Source organism: Babylonia areolata, chromosome 3 (genome assembly GCF_041734735.1).
Source record: "Babylonia areolata isolate BAREFJ2019XMU chromosome 3, ASM4173473v1, whole genome shotgun sequence".
Taxonomy (NCBI): domain Eukaryota; kingdom Metazoa; phylum Mollusca; class Gastropoda; order Neogastropoda; family Buccinidae; genus Babylonia; species Babylonia areolata.
The window spans coordinates 29936411-29947844 of record NC_134878.1 but is presented as its reverse complement, the minus strand read 5'-3'; positions in this window follow the sequence as shown (position 1 = coordinate 29947844).

Genomic DNA, 11434 nt, shown 5'->3' with positions numbered 1-11434 from the left:
ACAGAGCACAGGGAGAACAAGGGAACAAAACCAGAACAGTCACTTCCAATAAAACGAAAGAAGAAAACCTTACCATAGAAAAGCTAGGGGACGAAGGCCAGAAGCAAGCATTGGCAGATACACCAGAAACTGAAGACATCCCAGAAAATCAGAGAACTGGACCAGTCACATCAGATCCAAGAACACTGGCAGAAGTTGTCCTAGAAGGTATGATGGCAGTCTCTGAGAATCGTCTCCTGGAGGTAGCACTGGACAAGGTGCTGGCGGAAGCGGAGGTCACAGCACAGAAGACCCAGGAGCGAGAGGAGGAGACAGGTAGTGGAGATGAGGAGAAGGGAGATAGTGGAGATGAGGAGAAGGGAGCAGAGCCTGAAGCTGGGTGTTGTGATGTGGGTCCACCCCTTGGGGCAAACAGGGTTGCTGATGGTCAGGGGTCTCCACAAGGAAGCAGCGTAGACTGGAAAACGGCCAAAGACAACTCTGAGACAAGTTTTTTCACACCAGAGTCTTCTGAAAAGTCTGTTGAGGAAAACCTGGATGTTAGGGTACAGCCTGTGGAACATGGAGGTGGTCAGGTTTCAGAAGTGGATGAAGCTGGTGCTGAGTTCGTCTCTGTGATCAGTGGTGAGCACAACACTTCCAACTGTGAAGAAATGGACGAACCAGATACAGCTGCAGCGTGTCTTCCTTCCTCTGAGCTGATGGGGCTTCCTTTATGCTCACTGGAACCTGCTGGTGCGCAATTTTCCAGTGTGTCAGAAGAGTTGACAGACTTCCTCAGTAAAGAGATGTATTTGGGTGGAGATGGAATTCAGTTAAAGCATGTAAGCGTGTCCCCTTCCTGTGACAAGACAGCCCAACAGGCAGCTAGGACAGGCATTGACCTGGAGGAACTGATTAACTCCAAAGACAGCAGCATCATCTCTGACAATGAAGAAGTCTCACCACTCGTGCCTCTGGAAGCGGTCGTCTTGGAGCAAGTTCAGAGGGACAAAAAGGCTGCAGTGTACAAAGCGTTAGTCGGGGAGTTCTTTGCTCAGCGTAAACAAGAGGCACTGGACAAGGCAACAGATGCTCTGGACAAGGTACATTTGCTGGCGGAGGAAGGCATGACTGCAGTCTGTGTGGAGAAAGGGGAAGCACGCCCTGATGACGGAAAGGACACCGGTGAAGAGGAAGGAAGCCAGGCTGGGTTCATGTCAGTAGGGGAGGAAGAAGAAAACGGTGCTGGGAACAAAATGAGTACGCATGAGGAGGATGTTGGATGCTTCCAGTGTTCTGGGCCCGATACCGAGTCAGCAGCAGATGGATCCCAAATCACCGAGTCAGCAGCAGATGGACCCAAAGTCACCGAGTCAGCAGCATGTGGATCGAAAGTCATTGAGTCAGCAGCAGGTGGATCTAAAGTCACTGAGTCAGCAGCAGGTTCAGCAGATGGATCTAAAGTCACCGAGTCAGCAGCAGATAGATCCCAAATCACTGAGTCAGCAGCAGATGGACCCAAAGTCACCGAGTCAGCAGCATGTGGATCGAAAGTCATTGAGTCAGCAGCAGGTGGATCGAAAGTCACTGAGTCAGCAGCAGGTTCAGCAGATGGATCCAAAGTCACCGAGTCAGCAGCAGATGGATCCAAAGTCACTGAGTCAGCAGCAGATGGATCTAAAATCAGTGAGTCAGCAACAGATGGATCCAAAGTCATTGAGTCAGCAGATGGATCCAAAGTCAGTGAGTCAGCAGCAGATGGATCCAAAGTCAGTGAGTCAGCAGCAGATGGATCCAAAGTCACCGAGTCAGCAGCAGCAGATGGATCCAAAGTCACCGAGTCAGCAGCAGCAGATGGATCCAAAGTCACCGAGTCAGCAGCAGCAGATGGATCCAAAGTCACTGAGTCAGCAGCAGATGGATCCAAAGTCATTGAGTCAGCAGCAGAGAGACAACCAGAAGCTGGTGATGCAACAGACTCCGAAAAAGACGCCAAGCAGGAAGCGGAGAGCGAAGAGGTATCGTCAGCCTCGGGCAATGGGTCGGAGTCTGTGCTGGTGTTGGAGGACGACATGGAAGAGGTGGCGGCTTGGCTGGAGTCCATGGCCGTGATGGAGATGGAGAAGGATCTGCAGAAGGAGGAGGCAGACGACCGTGGGGAGGAGCTGGCGCTCATGATTGAGGACTACGGCTGCAGCATTGACCTCGACGAAGAGGAAACCGACGAAGAGGATGGCAGCCAACCCAGTCCAGAGCAGCAGGCACTCTGTTCTGTCGATGCTGGTGACTGGGGGACTCTGGCAGAGCTCGTGTGTGGCAGTAGCTGTGTGCTGAAGGATGATGGTGATGTTAACACTTTGGAGGGACCTGAAGTTGCTGAAGCTGTGGCAGAAAGAACTGGAAGTGTTGATGCTGTCACCAAAATCCCTGAAATGACTGACGCTGTGACAGAGACAGCTGAAATGACTGACACTGTGACAGAGACAGCTCAAATGACTGACACTGTGACAAAGACAGCTCAAATGACTGACATTGTGACAGAGACAGCTGAAATGACTGACGCTGTGACAGAGACAGGTGAAATGACTGTGACAGAGACAGCTGAAATAACTGGCACTGTGACAGAGACAGCTGAAATGACTGGCACTGTGACAGCTGAAATGACTGACACTGTGACAGAGACAGCTGAAATGACTGACGCTGTGACAGAGACAGGTGAAATGACTGTGACAGAGACAGGTGAAATAACTGGCACTGTGACAGAGACAGCTGAAATGACTGGCACTGTGACAGCTGAAATGACTGACGCTGTGACAGAGACAGCTGAAATGACTGACACTGTGACAGAGACAGCTGAAATGACTGGCACTGTGACAGAGACAGCTGAAATGACTGGCACTGTGACATCTGAAATGACTGACGCTGTGACAGAGACCGCTGAAATGACTGGCACTGTGACAGAGACCGCTGAAATGACTGCTACTGTGACACCTCAAATGACTGACACTGTGACAGAGACAGCTGAAATGACCGGCACTGTGACAGCTGAAATGACTGACACTGTGACAGAGACAGCTGAAATGACTGACACAGTGACACCTCAAATGACTGGCACTGTGACAGTGACAGCTGAAGTCCGTTACAAGGCGGAGAGAACAGAAGTCACTGACAGAACAATGGAGGGAGGGTACAAGGGCGGTGACAGTGCACCAGAGGAACAGGAAAACCATGGTAGCAGAACAGCTGTACCTGAAGTCAGTGATGTGATCACAGAGGAACCCAAAGTCACCAACACCACAGCACAGCCAGAGAGACTGGAGGTCTGTGATTCAGGAGAGACACCTGAAGTTGATGCAGCACAGATTCCTCGAGTCTCCGAGTCAACTGCAGAGGGATCTGACATCATCGAGTCAACAGCCAATGGATCTGACATCATTGAGTCAACAACCAATGGATCTGACATCACTGAGTCAACAGCAGAGAGATGCGATGTCATTGAGTCAGCTGCAGTGGGATCTATCGTTGAGTCAACAACAAAGACTTCTCAAGTCATGGAGTCAAATGTAGAGACATGTGATGTTGAGTCAACTAAAGAGATTGTGTCAACAGTTGTGTCAACAGCTGGGAGATCTGATGTCACTGAGTTAACAGCAGATGGATCTAAAGTCCGTGACACTGGGGCACAGAGATCAGAAGTTGTTGACATGACAGAGACATCACAGGTTTGTGACACTTTAACAGAAAAACCTGAAGTCTGTGAGTGCGCAGCAAGACCCGAAATGGATGACATTGTGGCAGAGATGACTGAAGCAGGCGACACTATGGCACAGATAACTGAAGTGGATAGCACTATGGCAGAGTTGATTGAAGCTGGTAACACTATGGAAGAGAGAAGTGAAGCAGGTGACACAATGGCAGAGATAAATGAACCTGGTGACACTGTGTCAGATATAATTGAAGCTGACGACACTATGGCAGAGATAATTGAAGCGGCTGACCCTACGGCAGAGGTAATGCAAGCCGGTGAAGCTATGGCAGAGATGATTGAAGCTGGTGATGATGGTATGGAAGAGAGAATTGAAGTGGGTGACACTGTCGCAGAGAGAACTGAAGCGGTTGATTTGGCGAAGAAACTGGATGCTTTTGACCTCGACAAAGTCCATGACACTGCAGCACAGAGAATGGAAAGCAGTGACTGTGCAGCAGAGATGCCAGAAGTTGGAGACAGATTGGCAGATGTGGCAAGTGGCTCTCACACAGTTCCCGCCGAGGAAGAAAACCGGCACAGAACAGACCGCAGCAGTCAGCCGCATGGGGGACACTACCCACCAGAAAACGCAACCGTACCACCAACGCCAGACGCAGCAAGCAGTGTAGGCAGCACCCCAGGTCTTGAAGAGAAAACCAGCATCAGTTCAGGTGCCCACCTCATCGACAGTGCAGAGGGCAGCGTGCTAGACTTACCTGCTCGGTGCAAAGGGATTGTGCCCCTAGATCCGGACGTCAGAGACAGAAAAGACCCAACAGTGACATTAGGCGTTGCTCTGATGATGGAAGATGACAGGGTGACAGGATCAGAGCAGGGTCAGAAGACTGAAGATGAAGAAGCATCTGTCACAAATGGTGGTGGAGACAGTCTGGCCACAGGAACAGAACACCAACACACTGTGACCTACACTGAAACACAGACCCATCAGGAAATGTAACACCCTCCAGTTAAAAAAAAAGAAGAAAAGGAAGTAGTAGATGACTGATACTGAATCCCAACTACGATACAGGTGAAACTGCAACTTCTCATGCTGCCTCGGAAAGAACTAACCATCACATCACAGATAGACAGTGACGAGACGGGCTAGGACCTTTGACAGGGACACTAGTTAAAGCGTTAGTCTGATCGTTACTGAAGGGAGTGTCTGTGTTGTGAGATGATGGAAGCTGTTGTAAATTAAAAGCAAACAGCACTGGAGGAGACAGCGTGAACAGAGAACATGCCACTCATTGTCTTCGTCAGTTGACAGAAAGGGAAGGCTGAAGATAAAAGATGCAGTCTTACAGTCTGTCTCACAGTCACATGTTCACTGGGGTTTGTGTTTTTTTTGTTTTGTTTTTTTCAGAGCTGAGAGCCGGTTTTGTAACAAGGCTTTTTTTGCTGTATTGTTTTAGAAAAGTGTCAGGGGAAAAAAGAGAGAATATTTAGGTTTGTGTCAAATCCTGATCAAAAAGTCGGTCAGTTGGTTACATCCAGATGTAATCTGTTAAGTTTGTAATGTTAGTTATGCCCATAAAGACTGTTTAGAGAGCAGATTAGATTTTAATAGAAAAAAGGTATAAAGATTAAAGGTTTAGATAAAGAAAGATTATAGCTTAGATGAATACAAGATATAAAGATTATAAGATTTTTTAGTATTGCTTGACAAATACATATTGACAGTGCACATATGCAGATAATCTAGAGAACGGTTTGGAATGTAAAATTGATGGTATGTAAAAGACATTGAATAAGATTGAATCATCATTGTGTAAATATGCCTGTTACAGAGTTGCAAACGTGATATGTTGTTATGATGTGTTTAATGCATTGTATGTGGATTCTGAGTGAAGAGCCAGGTATAGCAAGATGGGTTGTCCTAGCTTGGGTTTGTGTTGGTCTTTCTGGTCCCAATATCTATCTTCATGTGGCCTAGCAGTTTATTTTGGGAAAGATTTCTTATGTTCTTTGTGGGTGTGTGTTTTGTTTTTTTGTTGTTGTTTTTGTTTTTTTGTTGTTTTTTTGTTTTTGTTTTTTGTCATTCCATCTTCACATGTTGATGTTCGTTTTCACCCCCACCCCCACCTCCACCCCCTAACCTCCTCCCAAATCCCACATGCTTCAACCCTATGCCATCCTTTTACTCACTCATTTAAAAAGACTGTTTTTGGGTTTTTTGTTTTTTTTGTTTGTTTTTTGTTCCCATTGTTTTACTAATTGCCCATGATTAACTGTCCTGTTTCGGAGTAAATGATAGTGAACAGAAGATTTGTCAGTTTCTTTTGTGCTATTACTATTGAGAAATTTGATGACTGGATTAATGCTGTTTTTGTTGTTTTTCTTTCTTTATTCCACACAAAGCATTACTTAGTAAATGCAGGGTGTAATTTCTGGCGGCACATTGATATCTGATATTAGGCTTCACTGATGCACCAGTTTGGACATGAAACAAAAAGAGAGAAAAGAAAAGAAAGGGAAGAAAGCCAGCATGAAACCAAAAGAAAAGTAAGAAATCATTGCGTATGTCACTATGTGAAACTGTATCTTGAGTAATGCTGTGGATATTGTAATGTAAGATGTCCTTGAACAAGTTCAGAGCCACCTTTGAGGATAACATGTCTGCCGCCTCTGTTTCGCCTTCTGCCGTGTTTTCATCTTGTTCTTCAGTCTGTAGGATATTCAAGTTGTTGTACCTTTGGTTTATTCACCTTTTCTTTTTCTCAGCCTGGCAAAAAAATGGCAGACATGAATCACAACTACACCAAAGTCAGTCCTGACAATACTTTAAAGATTCAAAGGGAAATATGTTTAGTGTGGTTAGCTGTTTTTGCTCTTTGCGTTTTTTTTTTTTTTTTTTACTTTCATTGACAAGTTTGTGTAGGATATGGCAGACTTGTTTGAACAGTTTTTAGGTGTCAGGACTAGTCGCACGTGATGAATTGTATTTTTACCTTCAGTTTTGTTATTAGAGTTCTTTGTGTGTTTACTTTTTAGATTGACAAGTTCAGGAGTTTGGGATGTGGTAGACTTGTTCCAACTCTGGTATCTGAATTAGTTGCTTTTGTTGAATTATGTTTACTTATTTTTTTAAACTTTTTTTATATTGTTTATTCTTTGGGTATGGGGTTATGTTGACATCTGTGGTGTACTCGGGTTGTTTTGCTTATCCGTATTTGAACACTGTAACAGAGGGTACATGTAGATTGTTTATTGCCTCATTTTTCTTCTTTTTCAGCTTTTATTTGATTTGAATGTTAATACTCGGTATCTTTGAAATGCAACAAACTGTATTACTGTTGTTGTTTTTTGTTGTTGTTTTTTTCAATTTTGTCATTGTGCAGGAAAACCAATTCCTGGATCAGCTGTCACCCATAGTATTGGTAGTGTGCTGTTCACAGTACATAAAAAACGCCGTATATGAAATAGAATGTGCTTGAAAAGAAGTGCATTTCAGTTTCCTGCATATTTGTCTGCAGAAATCTTGCAGTATCATAAACATTTATCTTTTTAAAACTTACATGCATACACATACACGCACTCACATAATTTGGCGTTGTTTCCTGTTAGTCTTACTTGGTTTCAGCCTTGTATTTCATAATACCCAGCCCTCCCTTACTGTCTCAGGTCTCTTGTAGGTTTTAGTATTCCGATTTTATTCAATTTGTGAGTTTATTGCGTTTTTCTCCCTCTTATGTGTTAATTGCCTCCCCGCCCCCCCCTGCCACCACCCACAGCCTCTATTTCCATTTATTAGATAATAGTTTACCTGTCCACTTTTTCCAAGATCCCCCTCACCATTTATTCAGTTTGATAGTTGATAACGTTTTTCCCTGTCTGTATTTAGCTTAAAATGATATCTTACTCCATATCAGAGATTATTTAGTTGTGTTTTGTTTCCTATTTTTATATGATTGAAAAAATACTTTTGCTTGTGATCATCTAGATTGAGATTTTTTGCTTACTATCACAGAGATTGTGAAGAATCGGTATTTAAATGAATATAAGTTTTGCATGATTTAAATGTATGTACAGATGTTGCAGAAGTGTAAAATGCATATTCATTAGATTTTGTTTAAAGTATGCTGCTTTCTTTGGGTTTTTTTGTTGTTGTTTTTTTGTTTTGACAGCCATTCTCATTCATGAATCAGTCATGCAAATAATGATTGTCACAGTATTTCAGGGGAGGGTGGGGGGCGGGTGGGGGGGGGATGAATATGAAAAAAAAAAATTTTCAGAGGACAGTCGAAACTTCCAAACCCTTAGCTTGATGTTACCCTGTGAAACTTCGACTGTGGATTCTTGAATTTGACCTGGTTCATTTGTTTTGTGTGTTTAATAAAAAAAAAAAAAAAAAAAATGGACTTAGTGTTTCCTTTGTGTTACCTTTGACATGATCAAGTCTGATATTCTTTCATTTACATTTCTTTCCCTCTGACATCAAAAATATTTCCATTTGAAAAAGAAGTAAATTTGCTCCGAAAAAGAAGACTTTTATTGATCTCTTCATTTCTTCTTGACCTCTGAATTTCATACTTGTCACCCATAAGTTTTCTCAAAAACTGTATCACTAAGTGGATATATGAGGAGTGTTTTGTTATTTCAGACTCCCCCAAATCCCCACACACCCCTCTGCCCCACCTGAAAAAAAATCTGAAAAAGGGATGCTTGTAAAAAATGAATGTTTATTTGGGCATAAAAGCAGTTGACTGACTGCCATTTACAAAGTAGGATGAGTAATTAAGAGTTCAGCCCTCCTCAGGAAGTATTTGGCTGCACAGAATGTGCCAAGCTGAGAAGCAATTTTTTTTTGAGTGATAGGACATGTCTTTGCATGGCTGATCTCTGTGGCAGGCTGTCAGGCAGGAGAGCGTTATTCAGAAAAGTCAGTTTCTATGGAGGCGGTTTTATCTTCTGATACATTCATGTAATTTGACACAATGAAAGCTTGCAAAACACACACACGCTTGTCATACATTTTTGGCTCTTGTCAATGGCTGTCATGTGCGGTTTTTGTTACTCAAACAGCAGTAGAGGCGTGCTTCCTGAGTATTCTTTGATTCCGAAAGATGGGGTTTTCCTCTGTGTTTCATGTCTGTCTTGCTTGCACTTAAATTCTCTGTCACTCTCTCTCTCTCTCTCTATCTTCCTCTGCTTTTTATGCTCCTTTCTTTTCCATTCTCCCTCTCTCTTCCTTCCCCGCTTCTCTCCCTTTCATGAGTTATGTGTTGTGAATTTAAACATGACATTCTTATGTAAGAGACAAAGGACAGCTTGTTATTTCCAAAATGAGATATGCAGGTGGGGTTATTGTTTGGTTGTAACTGTTTTCGTAGCCAGGACTCTGTTGATCTGGTGTGTTTCATAGTTTGGCTTTTTTTTTGCTTTTTTTTGTGATTTTCTGTTGGAAATTTCTTCTCATTCCTTTGCTTTGACAAGGTCGGTAAGTTTGGTGACTATGAAGAAAAGAACATTGATTTGGCGTTGTGGTGTTTGAGCAGTGATCATTAAAACCAATCTTGCCTGTTTTGAACTGGTTGATTGGCTTCTTTGTTTTTGATGAGAGAGAGAGAGAGTGGCTTGCATGTTGGGATTCACAAGGAATATAGACTGTATTTCCTAATGATGCCCAGTGGGGACCTATACTGCCTCGTAACATGGGCAATGGTCACAACACAAAGGCAGACACACAAACACTTTTCCAGAGCAGATGATTAGGTTGCCAGATCCTTCTGAAGGTCAGACATTGTCTTCTACTTTAACCCTATAGTCAGAGGGGTACAGCATAAAAGAACTGGTTCACCAGATACCTGCAAGTCTGTTGGTTGCATGTCAAAGACTTCGTGTCTGCAAATGGTTTTAAAGTGCCTGATAGTTAACATTCTCATGCCTTTTGGATCTTTGTGGGTCCCCACATCCCTCCCTCCCTCCCTCTTAAAAAGCATTAGAAAAAACAAAGATCTTTTCCCTCCCTCCTTATTACACGTTGCTCATTACCCAGTTTGCATACTTGCCCAGAGCAAAGATTGCCTCAGTTTAGTGAATTTTTTCTTCTTCTTTCCGTTACCTTACCAACATCAACTTGCCGATGACTGTCATGGCTCATGTATGTTGGGTATTTTCGTGTCCCCATAACCATACCCACCGAACACTGACATAAGTTACAGGATCTTTAATGTGCATATTTGATCTTCTGCGTGCGTATACACACGAAGGGGGTTCAGTCACTTGCAGGTCTGCACGTATGTTGACTTGGGAGATCGGAAAAATCTCCACTCTTTACCTGACAAGCGCCGTTACCGCGATCGGAACCCCGGACCCTCTGATAGAAAGTCCAACACTTTAACCACTCGGCTATCGTGCCCGAAAGAAGATGGGTTGGGTGGGGGGAACAAGGCAAGTGGGTGTGAACGTGGTTGGGGAGAGAGGTGGTAGCAGATGAAAGAGACTTGACAAGAATTCAACATGCCCAAATACAAACAGTTGATGTTACGCTTAATCCACACACCCCCTCCCCCCCTCCTTTCCACCCTGGTCCCATTCCTCCTGTGAATCTGAAATGTTGACTTCAAAACATGTAGCTTTATCTCGCAGCACATGAAAGTTGTTGGCTGGACGGTTTGACAAGAAGGGATTGAGTTTTGATTTACAGGCAGGCTTCTCCCAGTGTCAAGGATCTGTTTTTTTGTGTGTGTTGTGCACTGTGACTGGGTAACGTTTCAGTTAGGGTTTCAAGCAAATATCAAAGAATGCAGACTGATTCATACATGCTGCACCACATCAACTTTAATGAACACAAAAACAACACGCACACACACACACACTCAGTGAGTCACTCAGAGATTGAGAAGCTACGTGCTTTTATGTGGGTGTTTTGGGTTGTTTTTTTTAAATATTTTTTATTGCTTTTTCTTCCATAGCACAATCTCAACACAGGCCTGTTTTGTGTGCATGTCTGATTGGAAATGGCATTAAGTATATTCATAGGCCCCATTTATTTTCTGACAAAAAAGGACTAACTTCCAAACAATCTAATTATAAACCAACTGATGGCAAGGACTGAAAACTGAATGAGGAGAAACTAACAGTAAAACTGAATGTCGAAAAACAAGCAGCAGAAAACTGTTAAGATAAAACAATGTCATCGTAAAACGTAGTGGGGAGAATGGCATAAACCAACACGAAAAAAAATAGTTTTAAAACAAAACTGAACAATCACAAAACAATGAAAGTAAATAAAGACAACGACACAAAAACACCAGATGAGAACAAAACAACCTGATAATAAAACATGATGATAACGAAACAAACATGAAATGGTGATGATACAATGTAAACAGTCAACTGAAGGACAATAAAATGAACTTGATGGATGATAAAAATGGTAACAAAACAAATTAAATGATGATACAGTTTAACTCTAAAAAACTGAATGAGAATAATAATAATAAAAGTGAGTAATCAATATCAGCTGATGAGAAAACAAGGATATAACCAGCATAAAATTGCAGCCTAAGAACACAAGTACTCACCCTGACAGCATTCAGTTTTTACCCATTCTGGCACAAAATTCATGCTCTAATATAGACAGAAATTTCATTATGAAATTTCAGACATTTTTATTTTGTCCTGTATGGCCACAAACAAAAACAACAGTAACAAAAAGGTGCCTACACCATAAATCCACTGGCACTGGCACTTTATACA